At 38.5% G+C, this 18,900-nt stretch overlaps 1 pseudogene; it reads left to right on the forward strand.

The window, feature by feature from the left end:
* The window catches only part of LOC141419549 (peptidyl-prolyl cis-trans isomerase FKBP1A pseudogene), a 34,022-nt pseudogene continuing 15,122 nt past the window's right edge, over positions 1 to 18,900 (forward strand).

Here is an 18,900-nt window from a genome sequence, read left to right on the forward strand (position 1 = left end):
GGAACAAGGGTTTTTGCTAGTTGAGATAAAGATAGCTATACAGGGAGTTTACTTGGATTGCTTTCCTGTACATATGTGTTACGTTCTAAATTAATTCTTCTTGAACTAACCTTTTCTCTAGGTCTTGGTCCCCTTCTCCTATTGGCCTCTGTCACTTTAAAGTTTCTGCATTAGTTCCTTTGCATTGAGGACATCAAATGCTATTTTTTTGACTTTCTTGCCTATCCTCATACCTCCCTTGTGTGCTCTCACCTCATCATGTCATTAAAGTCCAATCCCTTGTTGTGTTTGCCCTTGATCTAATGTCCGCATATGAGGGAGAACATATGATTTTTGGTCTTCTGGGCCTGGCTAACCTCACTCAGGATGATGTTCTCCAGTTCCATCCATTTACCTGCAAATGATAAGATTTCATTCTTCTTCATGGCTGCATAAAATTCCATTGGGTATAAATACCACATTTTGTTAATTCATTCATCAATAGTGGGGTATCTTGGCTGTTTTCATAACTTGGCTATTGTGAATAGTGCTGCAATAAACATGGGTGTGCAAGTGCCTTTGGAGTAACCTGTGTCGCATTCCTTTGGGTATATCCCCAAGAGTGATATTGCTGGATCATATGGCAGATCTATGTTTAGATTTTTAAGAATCCTCCAAATATTTTTTCCAGAGTGGTTGTAATAATTTACATTCCCACCAGCAGTGTAAGAGGGTTCCTTTTTCCCCCCGCATCTTCGCCAACACCTGTTGTTGTTGGTGTTCCTAATGATGGCTATTCTAACAGGGGTGAGGTGGAATCTTAGTGTGGTTTTGATTTGCATTGCCTTAATGGCTAGAGAAAGTGAGCATTTTTTCATGTGTTTTTTGGCCATTTGAATTTCTTCTTTTGAGAAAGTTCTGTTTAAAAGTTCATTTGCCAATTTCTTTATTGGTTCATTAATTTTGGGAGAGTTTAGTTTTTAGAGCTCCCTATATATTCTGGTTATCAGTCCTTTGGTGTGTAGCTGGCAAATATTTTCTCCCACTCTGTGGGTGGTCTCTTCAGTTTAGAGACCATTTCTTTTGTTGAGCAGAAGCTTTTTAGTTTTATGAGGTCCCATTTATCTATGCTATCTCTTAGTTGCTGAGCTGCTGGGGTTCCACTGAGAAAGTTCCTACCTATACCTACTAACTCCAGAGTATTTCCTACTCTTTCCTGTACCAACTTTAGAGTTTGGGGTCTGATATTAAGGTCCTTGATCCATTTTGAGTTAATTCTGGTATAGGGTGATAAACATGGATCTAGTTTCAGTTTTTTGCAGCCTGCTAATCAGTTTCCCAGGAGTTTTTGTTGAAGAGGCTGCTATTTCTCCATCGTACATTTTTAGCTCCTTTGTCAAAGACAAGTTGGTTATAGTTGTGTGGCTTCATATCTGGGTCCTCTACTCTGTTCCACTGGTCTTCATGTCTGTTTTTGTGCCAGTACCATGCTGTTTTTATTGCAATTTCTTTGTAATATAGTTTGAAGTTGGATATTGTGATACCTCCAGCATTGTTCTTTTTGCTGAGTATTGCCTTGGCTATTCATGGTCTCTTGTATTTCCAAATAAATTTCACAGTAGATTTTTCAATCTCTTTAATGAATGTCATTGGGATTTTGATGGGAATTGCATTAAACATGTAGATTGCTAGGAATTCCAGTACTATGTTGAATAAGAGGGGAGATAGTGGGCATCCTTGTCTCGTTCCTGATTTTAGAGGGAATGGTTTCAGCTTTTCTCCGTTAAGTATAATGCTGGCTGTAGGTTTGTCATATATAGCTTTTATAATGTTGAGGTACTTTCCTTCTATTCCTAGTTTTCTTAGTGCTTTTATCATGAAATGGTGTTGGATCTTATCAAAGGCTGTTTCTGCATCTATTGAGATGATCAAGTGGTTTTTGTCTTTGCTTCTGTTAATGTACTCTATTATATTAATAGATTTGCATATGTTGAACCACCCCTTTATTCCTGGGATGAAGCCTACTTGGTCATGGTGAATGATCTCTTTGATGTGTTGTTGAATTCGGTTTGCCATTATTTTATTGAGGATTTTTGCATCATTGTTCATTAAGGAGATTAGCCTATAGTTCTCCTTTTTGGAGGTGTCTGCCTGGTTTTGGGATAAGTGTAATACTGGCTTCATAAAATGTGTTAGGCAGTTTTCCTTCCCTTTCTATTTCATGGAATAGTTTAAAGAGGGTTGGTATCAGTTCTTCTTTAAAGGTCTGATAGAATTCAGCAGAGAATCCATCAGGTCCTGGACTTTTCTTTTTTGGGAGACTCAAGATTGCTGCTTCAATTTCATTTTGTGTTATAGGTCTATTCAGGTAATTAATGTTCTCTTGGTTCAGTTTTGGATGCTTGTAAATATCTAGAAATCTTTCCATTTCTTCAAGATTTTCAAATTTATTTGAATATAGGTTCTCAAAGTAGTCTCTGATGATTTCCTGGACTTCCATGGTTTTTGTTGTTATCTCTCCTTTTGCATTCCTGATTTTACTAATTTGGGTTTTTTCTCTCCTCATTTTAGTCAGGTTTGCCAGGGGGGTCTGTCAATCTTGTTTATTTTTTCAAAGAACCAACTTTTTGTTTCATTAATTTTTTGGATTTTTTTTTGGTTTCTATTTCATTGATTTCAAGTCTTGTTTTTATTATTTCTCTCTTTCTCTTTGTTTTGAGATTTGCTTGCTCTTGTTTTTCTAGGAGTTTATGATGTATCATTAGGTCATTGATTTGAGATCTTTCAGTCTTTTTAATATATGCACTCATGGCTATAAACTTTCCTCTCAGGATTGCCTTTGCTGTGTCCCATAGGTTCCGGTAGCTATGTTTTCATTTTCATTGACTTCCAGGAACCTTTTGATTTCCTCTTTTATGTCATGAATGACCCATTGTTCATTGAGCAATGAGTTTTTCAGTTTCCAGCTGTTTGCATGTTTTTTGTCCTTATTTTTGTTGTTGAGGTCTAGTTTTAATGCATTGTGATTAAATAGAATGCATGGTATAATTTCTATTTTCTTAAGTGCCCTAGGATATGATCTATTTTGGAGAAGGTTCCTTGGGCTGCTGAGAAGAATGTATATTGTGTAGAAGTTGGATGAAATGTTCTGTATGCATCAACTAGGTCCATTTGATCTGTGGTATGTTTTAGATCTAGGATTCCTTTATTAATTTTTTGTTTGGATGACCTATCTGTTGATGACAGTGGGATGTTAAAGTCTCCCACTGCCCCTGTGTTAGAGTTAATATATTCTTTTAGGTCCTTCAGGGTATGTTTGATGAAATTGGGTGCATATAGGTTGATAATTGTTATTTCCTTTTGGTCTATTTCCTCTTTTATTAGTATGGAATGTCCTTCTTTATCTCGTTTGATCAATGTAGGTTTGAAGTCTACTTTGTCTGAGATAAGTATTGTTACTCCTGCCTGTTTTCAGGGGCCATTGGCTTGGTAAATCTTCCAACCTTTCATCCTAAGCCTATGCTTATTTCTATCGATGAGATGAGTCTCCTGTAAGCAACAAATTGTTGGATCTTCTTTTTTAATCCAGTTTGTCAAATGATGCCTTTTGATGAGGTAGTTAAGTCCGTTAACATTAAGTGTTAGTACTGATAGGTATGTGGTGATTCCTCTCATTTAGTTGACTTAGTTGTTTGAGGGTTTGATTGTGTGTAGCTAAATTGATGTTACTCTCTACTTTCATGCTTTTTCTTCTCCTGTAGTTTGGTATTGCCAACCCTTTCATGGTTAAGTTGGGTTTCACTTTCTGTGTGCAGAATCCCTTGGAGAATCTTTTGTAGTGGTGGCTTTGTGGTCACATATTGTTTTAGTTTCTGCTTATCATGGAAGACTTTTATTGCTCCATCTATTTTGAATGATAGTTTTGCTAGGTAGAGTATCCTGAGGTTGAAGTTATTTTCATTCAGTGCCTAGAAGAACTCACCCCAAGCTCTTCTTGCTTTTACTGTTTCTGTTGAGAAGTCTGCTGTGATCTTGATGGGTTTACCTTTGTATGTTATTTGTTTTTTCTCTCTTATAGCCTTCAGTATTCTCTCTCTAGTCTTTGTACTTGTTGTTTTAATGATAATATGTCATGCGGTAGTTCTATTTTGGTCAGGTCTGTTTGGTGTTCTGGAGGCTCCTTGTACCTGTATGGGCATAGTTTTCTCTAGTTTAGGGAGATTTTCTGTTATTATTTTGTTGAATATATTACGCATTCTTTTTGCTTGCACCTCTTCTCCTTCTTCAATGCCCATGATTCTCAGGTTTGGTCTTTTGATGGAGTCAGTAAGTTCTTGCATTTTCCTTTCACAGGTCTTGAGTTGTTTAACTAATAGTTCTTTGTTTTTTCCTTTAATTACCATTCATCTTCGAGTTCTGAGATTCTGTCTTCTGCTTGTTCTAGTCTTTGGATTGGCCTTCCTTTTATTTTGCATTTCTGTTTCATTCTTTCTTCTGGGTTTTCCATATCCTGAGTCATTTCCTCTTTAATATTGTCTATTTTTGTCCTGAGTTCATTTATCTCTTTATTTATTTTGTTCTTTGTTTCACTTTGGTGTTTATACAGTGCTTCTATAGTTTCTTTTATTTGTTCTTGTGCTTTCTCAAATTCTCTATTTTTGTTGTCTTGGAATTTCTTGAGTGTCTCCTGTACATTTTGGTTGACCATATCCAGTATCATCTCTATAAAATTCTCATTGATTACTTGCAGGATTTCTTCTTTCAGAGTGTTCTTGTGGGCTTCATTGGGTTCTTTGGCATAGTTTTTCCTCATTTTGTTGGAGTCTGGATCTGGGCATCTGTTTTATTCATTTCCCTCTGGTTCCTGTACTGGTGGTCTGCATCTCCCAAGCAGGTTAAGAGCTGGCATCTGGCAGCACGGGAGCCCTCCTGGTTTTTCCATTTAACATGGTGTGGTGATGCTAGGTGTCAGAGTTTTGCCTCTTCTCGGTGGTTTTTCCTGTAATGTGTATCTCCAGCATCTCTCCAAGAATTTACTTTAGGAAGCACGCTTTCTGCTTCCTCCCTCTAGTCGCCATCTTGGAATCTCCACACAAGGAGCTATTAATAATGCTTTCCTCTATCAAAGTTAACTGACTTAAAAACTCCAGATACCCTTTGGAACATGTTGAAATTATTTGCCATGTACATGCATTATTCTTTCAAAAATTAAAACAGAGAGTAACTTTCTAAATACTCTTCTGAAAATTCCATTTTTCCATCTTCCCTTTTCCTCCAACATAACACCGTGACACTCCCACACTCACAACAGGACTTCAAATAGGAGGGAACTTAACAGAAGAGGCCCTTGCTGCTGCAATTTTTGCCATGTAGTTTGAGTGGTCTTATTGGTCCATGACAATCCTCAACAGTGTACAACATCTTATTTTATATGCCACATAGAAAAATGTAGGTATTTGCCACGTTTGTTTGAGTGAGTTATAACAAAGCTAGAGTTCTGGTGGGTGTTAGCATTAACAGAAACATCCTATTTCAATTAGCCTGAGGTACCCAAAGCAAAGAAAACCATATAAATGCCTAGCTATTCAAATGAGTTTTCTGTACCCTTGGAATTCATTGTGAATTCTACTTTAATATTAGACCTCAATATAACTCTTGCTGTACACACTGGTCTAGCTTTTCCTGTGCCCCTATGTCTTTCCCCTTGCCACCTTGTCTCTGACTTTCAAGGTTATGTACTAACTCCCCTAAAAGTGAAAATCTTTTGCTGGCTCCATCTTCCTATGCAACCTACTAGTTCTTTCTATTCCCAGCTCAAACTCTCACCCCTCAATTATTTTGGGAGAACTATTTATGATAGTTGTTTCAAGATGAATTTAAAAGATCTCAGAGATCACTTCGTATGCTACAAGTCTTTGGTTTCCTCAAAGCAAGTATTTTACCTTACAAAGGACAAACTTTCCTCTGTTGGCCCTTTTTCTCTACTTTAGGATTTATGGTGTCAGGGATTGAATATACTTCATTTTCTAGGGACAGCCCAGGGAATTTACAATGCTTAAACGAACCCTAACAGTAAAATGTCTAGCTTCAAGGATGCTGCTGTTTGGGTGGAGGCCTTCCTAGTGTCCCACACATCCACTTGCTCTTGTAAATAGCTATTCTTCCCCTGCTGTATGTAGGCAAGGAATGGACCAACAGAACAGAAACTCCATCATTCTTGTGATGCCTACTTTGATCTCTCCCCTGCCCCAATATACCTTTGCCTTTTAGAAGTTCCCTCTCAGAGCAGGCTGGCTCAAATTGGTTACTATGTGGATTACAAACACATTGTTGAAAAGTCCTTCAATATGTGGACATTTTAAAGCCACTGTGCTGTTAACTAGTGGGTTCTTCTGGCTCCAGGTCCTAAGTTGAGGGCTTCACCTCATGTATCTGCGCTGTCCTCGTACTAGTTGTTGTTGACCTTAGAATCAGGTTGAGAACGCTAGGAAAATCAAACCCTTATGCTTTGCCCTAAGGCAAAACTCTGTCCCTCTTATTACCTTAAGTGCATGATTTCCATTAACCACTTGCCTTTTTTTCTGGTGAAAATTAATACCATATTGAAGAAAGATAAAGTCACATGGTCTCTAGCCCCAGTGCCAGTGTAAGACTTTGGCTGATATGTAGTGGAAAGCACAAGACAGGAAGAGCAGCTCTCTGACACTGTGCAGTGGATCTCTACCAGCCAGCCAACCAGCTGTGCTCTAGGCCAGGCCCAGGTGCCTGGAGCACCAGTCCAACTCAGGCTGGGTTGGAAGGGAAGGAATCCGTTGCTTGGAAGGATGGGACACCTTTGTTTTCTTTTTTAATAAAATCACCTCTGGCTTCTTTTCTAAGCAGTGGCATGACCATGAAAGGGAATGGTAGAAGGTTCTGTAGGCTCTAGAATGACATTCTCTCCTTTCTCCAGCTCCAAAAGTAATCCAGTTTTGTCCTAGGTCAAAGAGTCTGTTTGGCTCCTGATGTCAACTTCAATTGACAGCAATAACAAAAGCCCTCAGATGACTGAGTCACACCATCAGAAAGAAACTCCAGAGGTCATCTAATTCACCCCATTCTTTTTTTCTCCCACCCATAGCTTCTGTGCAGGATTATACCTGAAACTTAACTGCGGGGCTTGTCAGGACTTGTCAGATAAGACTCTAGGATTATTATTTCCATTTCCACCCAGGGAAACAGGAGTACAAAAAAAAAGGCAAAGTAATTGGGGAGTTAACTTTACTTGCCAGTCAGGCTTAGAATGTTAACTTCCCAGAAAATAGGGGACAGATGAGAGAGTGATGACAGAATGGGTCCTGCAGGTAGGCCACCTGAGTTGTGAAGCTTCTGGTGTCTTCCTGGTGCCTTCTATTTACATGAATATTTCACTTCTGACAAGCCTATCTCCCCAAGAACATTAGGCTTCCACTCACTACTTCTCCTTCTCCTTCTTCTTCTTTCTTGGTACTGGGGTTTGAACTCAAGCCTTCATGCTCACTAGGCAGGTACTCTACCACTTGAGATATGCCTCCAGCCCTTTTTGCTTTGGCTGTTTTGGAGATAGGGTCTTGCTTTTTGCCAGGCCAGCCTGGAATGCAATCCTACTATTTTAAGCTTCCCAGTGTCATTGTGATGACAGGCGCATGCCAACACATCCAGCTTTTTTTCCATTGAGATAGGAAAACTTGTTTGGTGGGCTGTCTTAGAACTGCTAGTCTCGTGATCTCAGTCTTCCTCATAGCTGAGATGACAGGAATCCACCACAGTGCCCAGGTATTGGTTGAGATGGGGTCTTGGTAACTTTTTGCCTGGACTGACCTCAAACTGCAGTCTTCCCAAGCTCAATCTCCCCAGTAAGTAGGATTACAAGAGTGAGCTACCAGCACCCAGTTCCCACTCGCTTGTTATTCCTGATTTCCAGTAGCTCTCTGAACTTGGGGACACTCTCTCTCTCTCTCTCTCTCTCTCTCACTGTTTTGATGTTAGGAGCTAAAAAGTCTTAAAAGAGGACTTTGTGGGACACATCTCCTTCAGTCATAACCAACCAAGGTGATTTTAATGTGGATGCTTCTATGTAAAAAAAAAAGGGTATTAAATATCTGATTATTGCTTTGGCATTCCAGCCAATTTTCAGTTTAATGACTATGTCTGTTGGTGAATCAGAGTTGTCAAGGAAGGTAGAAGATTCTCACCAATTGCCACACAGGGTGTTTTGGTAATTCCTGGTGGGGAGGAGGAAGAGGAGACAGGGCTTTACAGGAGTGGTATGAAATTCAGTAGATGACCAATGACATTGGTAGTAAGGCTGAGGGTGCATTATTCTTGTTGCTTGCATTTTGTGTTGTTTTACCAGTTATGTAAGATGTGCAAGTTATGTCATGAATATTTAGAATTTTAATCAAGGAAAATTTATGTCAAAAAGAAGAAAGATTAAAAAACTTAGATAAGGAGATAATCATTTCAATTCATTTTTTTCAAACTAAAGGAGATAGTTATTTTAAAAACATAGATGAAAATGTAAGAGAAAAAAGGAGGAAAGGAGAACCATTAAAGGCTAACAGGGAGAAAAGAGGAAGAAGAGGGCAAAGAGGAGAAGACAAATTTAAGCGGAACAGAAACAAGTGGAAAAGAAAAGTTGGAGCAAATAATTTTATAAAGTTAAATGAGTGAACAAAACATAAAGAAGGAGGTTTGTCAACAGAACACAAATCTGGAACAACTTCTAATGGCCAAGATTGGAACAATTGGAGCAATAAAATAAATAATATGGTACTGACCACCTCCTAGAGGGTGGAGCTTAATCCTTCCCATCCTGAAGATGGACTCGATTCCAAAGAGCACAGTACAGAGAGGGGGGAAAAAGTAAATTTGGAGTGGAGAAACCTGGCAAACACACCTGGTCAGCTGATCAAGGCCAAGTCAACATGATTTCATGTTGATAGTATGCATACTTGTTTTGATGAGATGAGGAAAAGGCTTCACCACTGTGGTTTTCTCTAACATACATTGCCTCAGTCTAATCATGAGAAAAACCACTGGAAAAGTCCTAACTGAGAGACATTCTGCAAAACACCTGACTAGTTTGTATGCCTCAAAACTGTCAAGGTCATCAAAAATAAGGAAAGTCCAAGATACTGTCCAAGCCAAGACGAGCTTAAGGAGACAGGACAGCTACATGTAATATGGTGTCCTAGATGGGGTCCTGGAAAAGAAAGAGGACATTAGGCAAAAACTAAGGACATCTGAATAAAGTATTAAGTTAGAAATTACAAATAATAAAAAACATACAAATAACGTATCTGAATTTGTTCATTTATTGTAACAATTATATAGTACTAATGAAAGTACTAAAGAAATTTTCTTTATTAGTAAAAAAACTGGGTGCTGAATACATTGTATCCTCTCTACTATCTTTGCAACATTTCTGTAATTATAAAACTATGCTAAAATAAAAGTTTTTTAAAAAAGTTAAATGACAAGAGACAAAAAGTGAAACATGGTAAACTTAAGAAAGAGGGGAAAAAAGGTTTTTTTTGAAACAGGGTTTCTCTATGTAGATGTAGCCCAGACTGGCCTCAAATTCACAATCTTCCTGTTTCTACCTCAAGAATGCTAGGATTACAGATGTGCACCATAATGCCTGGTTAGGAAAGAAAAAGTATTTTTAAAAAAAAAATTAAAGGAAAAATATAGAAGAGGAAAAACAAAGAAAAATGAATTACAAATTCTTTTTAAAAATCTATAAAAACCTTCCTCACTCCCCAAAAATACCCCCAAAATAAAAAAAAATACCTAAAACTCAAGGAAAGAAAAAAAGGCATGGCAAAGAAAAGCAGAAAAAAGAAAGAAAGAACTGAGCAAACAGACAAAAAATTACAAAATATAATTTGAAAGAAAAAATAAAAATAACAGGAATTGTCATGTTAAGGAGAGTATATAGCAGGAGGGGGAGGGTTAGTAAGGGGAAGGTAAAGGAGGGTGAATGTGGTTTGAGGTACTTTCTACACATGTATGAATATGGAACACTGAATCCTGTGGAAGTCATTTTAAGAAGGGGGAGGTGCAAGAGGGAGAGTAATGGAGGGGATGAACCAAACTGGGGTACAATATATGTATATATGGAAATGTCACAGTGAAACCTCCTGTACAATTATTTATACACTAATAAAAATGTTAAAAATAAGAAAATAAAATCTAGAAGCAAAAAGGAAACAAAATAAACAGAAGAAACTCCATAAAACAGCAAAGCATGTTTTTAAATAAAGTTTGGAGAGATAAGAAGTAATTTGCTTTCTTTGGGTGGGTGTGTGGGGTGGGAGAGAAGTAACACAAAATGTGGCTGTCCACAGTGTCCTTTGGGAGCTGTTGGAAGGAATGAAAAGGGCACGTTATTGTAACATAGGCAGACAGGCATTTAAGTGGCTCATTACCACCATATTAACTTTTTCCCATGTGAGTCTGGGAAGCTGACTGTTTTACCCCAAAGCCCTTGAGCCCTGTTTTATTTTACCAGGGTCTAAGAGATGAACATTTATTGATAGGTCAGGTCTAGGATCTGTACTGGGCTCATGCCTGTCTAGAGAGAGATACTGGCTTCTTTTTCAAAAGTTATTTATTATGAATGAAGGCAGTTTCTGGCTGGCTGAGGACGAAGTGGCTACTAGGTAATTCCTCCAGTACTTTGCTGAGTCAGGGTCATGGAAGTTGCTAATCACCAACCTAACCAGGAGCCAGAAGGCAGTCAGTCTTAGCCATTCACTTTAAAAGACACGTAAATCCTGCCCACATAAAGGGGTATAGGCATAGAGATGAACCCCAACAGTTGGTATCCCAAATAGCAGCAATCCCAAACAGTGACAGTTCCAAACAGAAGGAATCCCAAAGGCATATAGGTTTGGGTTTGGAATATGTCGTGTGGTTTTCTGCTTAGTAATTGTTTGCTTTACCTTTTAAAATTCTGAAATTCTGTTTGGTTTAGGATGAGGTTAAAATCCATTTACATGATCAGGTTGAGCCTTTAAAAAAAATTTTGTGGTACTGGAGATTGAATCCATGGCTAGCAAGCGCTCTACCACTTGAAGTACACCCACAGCATCAGATTGAGTGTACATTGCAGAAGGATGGTAGAGGAAACATTTTTCCCAACATAATATCATAATCAAGTCATCTCCATAAGGATCATTGAACTTTGATGATAATGATGACATATGAATGGGCATTTTGGCTGAAAGTGATAGCAATAGGTGGCTACAGTGACAGGATGATTGGGACACTATCTCCCACAAATCACATCAGTGGGTGGCCAGGAGCCACTCCTAGTATAAAGGCTGGGTCTTAGAACCCAGTGGTTCCTGGGCCTGGCACCAGAGTGGTGGTGCTGAGCAGATGGTGCCAATCACAATGTCATTGCTTAGCTGATAGATCATACCCAGAAACTGAGTTCACATACTCTCATAATCTTTCAAGTTCATATTTCTACCCCATGTGTATGCTAGAAACATGAACTTGAAAGATTATGAGATCTAGAATTAAGTTCTAGGATTTATTCTTGGTTCAATCCCATATGACCCAGGTGATTTTAGGCAAGTCACCAAGCCTTTCAAAGTTTCTTCTATGCAATATACTTACCTCACAGGAATTAAGAGTTGTAACTTCCTTTTAATGAAAATTTGGATTAAGTCACAAGTGAAAAAATAATCATATAGTGAAGAACTATTTAATGGTACTTTGAAGTTACCATAACAAAAACCAGGATGAGGTATTGATTATAAACTAGTTTGTTTCTCCATGTTCTGCTATGTGCTTCTTTGCTTTTGTAGGTTGACCTGCACCCTCATCCCAGCCAAACCATCCCATTTCTAATGCATTGCTCACTACATACTACTTCAGTGGTATATTCAGTGGGCTCAAAAGCTCTTAGGATCAGAAGATACCTTGGTGATACCCTGCAGGGAGTTGAAATAGACTATTATTTTTTCACACATCACATATTTCCCCCCAAATACAGAAGCATCACATAAAGCTGCTAATTTATTATATTATTGATTAAGGATATTATAAATCAATAGTCACTCTATGTTTATCATCATTTCATAAAAGAAGAGATATTTTAACATCAAAAAGTAGAAAGGATATATTGTCAAATTTAAAAATAGTTAAAAAGTAACTTCGTCTTACATAGTCTTTGCTTTCTTCATTTTTTCCTTTGTAAAATGTTCATTATGAGCTAATATTTGGGAACAACCCCATATATCTGGGTTCTAGTCTTGACTCTGCCACTAACTTACTGTGGGACATTTAGCCATGCTTCTTCCCCATTTGGGGTTTCGGTTTTCTCATTTCTAGAGTAGGGACAATTAGATTTGATGAAATCCAAAGATTTTTCCAACTCTAATGTTCAGGATATTGTGACTTCTAGAGGTTCTTTCCAGTCCTTGGAGTCTGAATTTCTGCTAGAAAAACTTCACTTATAATTATAAATCCCCAATTAAGTAGCACGGAACTCACATTCCTAGCATGAACCTCACAGAGAGCATTTGTACCAGCTATGATGCAAAACATCAGGCTTTAAAAAATATTTTTTGTAGGGGATTACTTCTTTGAGACCAAGTTGTTATTTCTCTAACATTGCCGACGAACACTGCTTTCTCCTGTTTTGCTTCACTTTTATCCCCAAAGCATACAAACGAAGTGTCCAGGCCCTCCTCTGGTATGTGTGTTTGTTTGGGCTTGGTTGCTATAGAAAGATTTTTACCTTCTTGTCTCTTTCCTCTCCCTTCTGCCCCAATCCCCTAATATGTACTTTCCATGAATCCTTCCCTATTTATTTTTCTTTTTTCCCTTTAGACAGAAAGCATGACCTCAGCTGTTGGCATGGTCCATAAATGGCATTATCTGAATTCTTGGCAAAATCCCAACTGGGGAATGTTGGGCTGCAGTTGGTTCTAGGTAGCTGGAGGAAATATAAAATTAATTAGCAACATAATTTTGGGCTTTACCTGCCTTGTAAAAGTGCACTAGTGTTTGTACTAGAAAGCACTTTCTGGCCAAAATCCTACTCTGCTGTTTTAAGAAGACTTGAAGTTTAAATGAGACATTTTGAGGAAAGTGGTCATTTTATTGGCAACCCCAACTTCACCAGTCCTGGGCAAGAAATACAAGACCAAATTCAGGGCTGCAAAGCTACTGTCTTGGAGTTTAGGGAGCATTCAGTCTGCACTTGTCTTAAGAGACCCTAGGACTCCGAAGATGAAGTTCTGCTTCCTTGCCTCTACACCTGCCTCTAGTGCCCCTCTTTAGAGATTGTTTTCTTGGCATCTGTTTGTGTGACATCTGAAGCATGGGTCAATGAAAAAGAACATGGCATTCAAGAGGCAGCCCAAATTGTAGTGGTTTCTTTTTTTTTTAAATCAAATTTATTTTAAAATAAGCCAAAATGATACAATCCAAAATTCAATTTGGATTTAATTCCTCCAGTTGTTCACTGTAAAGGGTAATGCATTTTTTTGTCTCTGAGAAGGCCCGAGTTGAGGCCATTTCTCTGTGATCCACAGCCTGCCCATCCCCCTGTCTGCCTTCCCACCCCAGCCTTCATTGCCCTAGAGCTGGGCCTTAACAGCCTATGGTAGTGGGAGCATGGCACAGTGCACTTCTGGATTCTTCCATCTGTACTCTCGCTGGGGAAAATCAACTTTGAAGTAAAGCTGGGGGCCTGCCAGGAAACTGAAAAGGGGTTATTAAAAATGGTATTTTTCAAACCACGAGTGATGTTTTGCTAGCAGAGGGTAACAGGTTACTTGGAATCTGAACTGCTTTGGGTTTTGGATTAAATTGCAAAGTTGGCTGAGATTTCAGACCCCCAGGGTCTTGAGGGCTGAGGACACAATTGAAAGCATATTAGATGCTGGCTGCATCTATATAATACCAACCAATGAGTTAAAAAGGGAGAATTCACTAAAATCTGTTTATTTAGTGTCATGAACACAAAAACATAAGTTTGAGTTTAGCCTTGTTCTTTTTTTTTATTAAGTTTTATTTTAATAAATCCAGACTAGAATATTTTGAAGATGGAAATAGACTATATTTCTACCGTAAGCATTCTATTGCTTAGAATTCCACTATGTTCTCCCTCATTCCTACCCCCAACAGCTTTAGGTGGGGACAGATTCTATCTTAAGGATGAGAGAGAGAGAGAGTTCTTTACAACATCACTATTCCATTCTATTCTCCCAGTCATTTTCCCTACCAAACTATGACAGTACCTGAAATTTCATGATTAGCCTTTTAACCTTCAGTTCATTTAGCTCTGGAAAGGAGTTATGGTTTTCAAGAGTCCTCATTCCAGTATTTGTGGGTTTTCCAGTCCTTTGGCATCATCTCTTCTGGCTCCTAGTTGATACATAACCCATGCAACATGAAAGAGCTTTCTGTTGTTTCCTCCAGTTGGGTTTTTAGAGTTCTGTCCTGAAAAACTTTCCCAGCTTCATGTTCCCTGATTCCCCTCTATTAGAGCTTTTGCTGTTCTCTTAACATGCTTGGGATGCATTAGCTGATCCTTGACTCTGGTAGTCTTGAGCCATGTTCTCCAGGGTACCTCTTGTTTACCTGGTAAGGTTTGCTTGGTAAAATTCTTAGTGAAAAGCTGCTGTTACTTATTATTAGATTATAAACTGGCATCTCTGGCCTGGAAACCTGCAGTTTCAAGCTGATCTTGCTTTGAGCATGGCCATCTGGACATTTATTGCATACTTGGCATTGTATTGCCTACTCCCACTTCTTCCCAGAGCCAGGAAGGCCCCCAAGGAAAATGGCCTGAGGTTGCTATGGTCAAAGTTTGTTGAGGTTGGTGGAGGTTGGAGATGTGGTGGACAATAACTTCCAACTGTCTCATCCCTGTTGAGAGTTTTCAAAATTCAGGATCCTGGATCCCAGAAGGGGTTTGAACTACTAGACTTAGGCCATTAGAGATCTTTTACTGTGACCTCCTCATTTTTACAATGGGGAAACCAAGTTTGGAGTAAGGTTTGGCCAAGGTCACAGAGTTAGCCAGTGGGAAAAGTGGGATAAGAGCTTGGTCTGTGGAATAAACTGTCTAATGCCATAGTTAGTAAGAAGTGGTGCTGAGATTCAATCCCTGGTCACTTCAACTCCACTCTTTCTCCTAGTGTCTACTTGATAAAGCAAAAATAATTAACAAAATAGTAAGCACATAGAATATACCAACTCAGGTGTTAGAACTTTTTCAGTCTTGATATTTCAAGCTACATCATCTTAGGCCTTGCCTTGTCCCCCACAGCTGCCCCATCCCCATGGGATATCTGAAGCGAGTGCTCTTCCTTTTCCAAAAACAGTTCATGGAAGGGAAGGTGAGGGAATTTTTCTGCCTCCATAGAAGGCCAGTGTTGGCCTGAGGCCAATTTTCCTGAGTTTCTCCCAGGCGGATTCCACAATAGATGGGGGTAGGAGGAGGCACAATTGGCCCAGACTGTTTTTATTTGGTCTGCAGTGTGGGAGATCAGACGTTCTGAAGAGAATTGAAAACACTTCTTTCTTTGGATTCCTGGGGCTGTGTAGGGGGAGCTTGGGCCCCACTTGGCACAGAGTTGATTACAACATTCAAAAAAAGCTCCAATATTGTTGCCCAAGGCTAAATGGAAAGTTTTCCTTCCAGTCAGGGCCGACTCCTAAACCCCACACCTTCTTAAGCCTTTGATTAGCAGACACCTGCCGCCAAGGAGACCAGCAAACAATAAAGCTTCGAAGGACTCCTCAGAAAACTCCTGAGGGTGGATCAGCATTAATGGAGCCTGGCTGGGAGGAGTACAATGATTTACCATCTCTGCTAGATCCCTAAGGACCCAAAAAAGTCAGCACTTGTGTGCTAAGATTTTTAAAAACTTTCTTTGAATCTGCTAAAAGTAGTTTTTCTGTTTTTGACTCATTTACATGTACTGAACTTATGAAAAATATAATTTTGTTAAATGTGTCCACTGTGTCCAAAGAGTTAATCCATGTCTTTCATTTTTCATCTGAGGCAACAGTGCCAACCATCTTACCTTTTATCATCTCTTTTTATTCAAGATGTTTTAACGAGAAAAAACCAGATTGCTATGGTACTGAGGACCACTTCAGGGGAATTTGTGGCTTAGAAGAAGGTGTTGGAAGAAAGCTATGATTAATGCTAAGGAAAAAAATAATAGTGACTCACAAATAGAGGAACTTCAGACTTAATGGGGGAGGATAGAGCTTTTCTAGATCCTCAAATCAACTTGCTTGCATATGAAACTATCTTTGGAAATAAGCCATTTTAAATCAGTGTAAATAACTTTAAATATTAATGACTACTTATTTATACCCACTTGTAGTTTCAAAAAATATTTTGGATTGTTAAGATTAAGAATTTTGATCTGATGGGAGGTCATTGCAAAGAGGCTCCTTCTGCAACTGGCCCTGATGAGGTATTTACCCAGAGCAAAGCACATTGGCCTAGTTGTCTTGGTGATAGACAGCTTGGCAGCAAGAGCTGTCTGCACAGCTCTGAGGTTGGGTTGAACTGTCTGTAATGTCTCCATTGAAGTTTGGCTAATTGAAATCAGGAAGAAAAATTAATGTAGAAAGAAGGTGAAAAAAATTACACCTCCAGTCAAGTTTTGCACGCCTGTCAATGTGCTGGGTGAAAAAAGGTTTAGGGAATTCCTGTTCTGTTATTTTTATTATGTTATCGTAATGCACGAGATGGCACATTAGCCTCCAAGACAGAGTTAACAGTTGTGGCAATGTGCCAGTTTCCCAAGGACCCTAAGTAAGGTTGAGTTATACCACTAGCCATACCTCCTCAACATAATGTCTGAAGCAGAGGGAGAGGCAAAGAGCATGTCTCTGGAAGGTGACTCTACTAATATCCAGCTAAGAATATTGTATCTTTAGTCAAGATAGGAAGCAATGTGCCAGGGCCAAGAGGAACCAACACAAGGACCCTCAAGTCTGTAAACTCCCAGAAATTGTATACAAAAATTTTGTGTGTATATTTATATGCTCATTTTTTGGAGTTCTTGGCTTTGATTAGATTCTTTAAGGGTCTGAAATGTTCCAAAAGTTAAGAAACACTTCTACATATATTCATATTCACAAGCTTTGCCCCTGGTTCATTTTTCCTGGTATTTAGGTATTGGGTGACAGAGGAATGGGTGGCATCTTATGTATTCATCATGTAGACTCACTAGCTAGACATGCTGTAGTTCAGAATACCTGAATGTGGAGATCATTTAGCATATTATTATTTGGGTAAATGAAAGCATAAACATTTATCTTTATTTTTTCTTATATATGCCATAGTACATAATGTAGAGTAAGGTTTAGAGAAATATAAACATGTATGTACTTTCTTATCTATTTTTACATCTTTATTTAATTCTACCATCATTGCTTCAATTTACCTTTTTCAAGGACTATTGAAATGCTTGTTCCCCACATCTCCATTTTGTAAAGTGTCTGTGCACTATCTATGTAGTTGTTGCCATTAGTGGTATCTCATTTGATAATGGTTTTCCTTACTCTGGTAATGTTCTTAGTTATCACTAGTCTCAATCTCTTTTATTTTGGTCTCTCATCTTTTCCAGCTCAGCCCACCATTTCATATTATCAAAGATCTAAAGCACTGTGTGCTGACTATGTGGCTGAGTGACAGAGCTCTCTTGCCTAGCATGTGCAAGGCCCTGGGCTCCATCATCAACACTGAAAAAACCTAACGCAGGACATTTTGACCTTGTTATTTTGAAGAAACCAACAAAGAAGAGTTACTATTATTTTAAACCTATTGTTGTGTTTAGCAATATCTCTACCTAACGCCAATACTACTTATCAGTGTCTTTTGGTTTCTCCTGTATTAATTTCCTTACTAAAATCTGAGGAGTATTATTATCTTTGTTGTTAGAAAAGAAGGTTATCTTCTAAATTGTATCAATCACGCTTTTGAAAGCCCCCAGTTAAAAATAGAAAGCCCCCAGTTAAAGGAGTATTCAGATATTATATATATGTATATTAATGAGATGCCCAAAAGTACTATTAGAAATTCACCTGAATACTTCCAATACGGAATGAATCTAAGAATACGAAAGAGATTATCATGTGGCTTAAACATCCGTTCTTTCCAACATCATTGAATTTTAGGTGGGGAAATTAGTATATTTGAAATATACACAATAAACCAGTCTTATTCACAGATTTATTACATGTGGTTTTGACCAAGTGTGGTCAAAAAATAATAATAAAATTTAAAACTCAAAAGAAATTTCAAAACAAAAATTTAAATTCCCGCATGTGCATTATGCAGCTCAGTTGATGTGGAGATGCTCTCAGTCAGTCCCTCCTTATCGTCAGTTGTGTTTAAATCTTTGTATGATCTGCTGAGTGTTTCCTTGCCCTTAATTTTGTGAAACGGTGTTGCCTCCAAACAAGGTAAAAGTTAATGTGCTAATTCAAGTGATAAAATGAAAATTTTAGATTTGTTGAAATGCGTCATGTCCTTAACAGAAGTTGGATGGAGTATGGGAAAACTGAATGCAGTATCTGCAGTGCAGTACTGAACTCTGTGCATCCTGAGCATTCAAAGTTTTTCAACAGCAGTTTCCTTGAAATCATATATATTCAAGGATACCAAGGGTGTACTGTAGTAAGATACAAGCAAATTCTATAAGGAGATACTTTACTGAGTATGGTTCTTGCCCTTTGAAATGACCAAAGGTGGTCAACACCTTTGCATGAATATGTCAACTCTTCATCCCATCCCTGAACCTCACTCACCTTCTGGTAAAGGCAGTACAGGTCTCAGGAAAGGGGTAAAGTCATCTGTTTTAGCTGTTTGAAAGGAACATTTAGAAATACAGAAGTTTCATCAAAGCT

The sequence above is a fragment of the Castor canadensis genome, chromosome X (assembly GCF_047511655.1).
Source record: "Castor canadensis chromosome X, mCasCan1.hap1v2, whole genome shotgun sequence".
Lineage (NCBI taxonomy): Eukaryota > Metazoa > Chordata > Mammalia > Rodentia > Castoridae > Castor > Castor canadensis.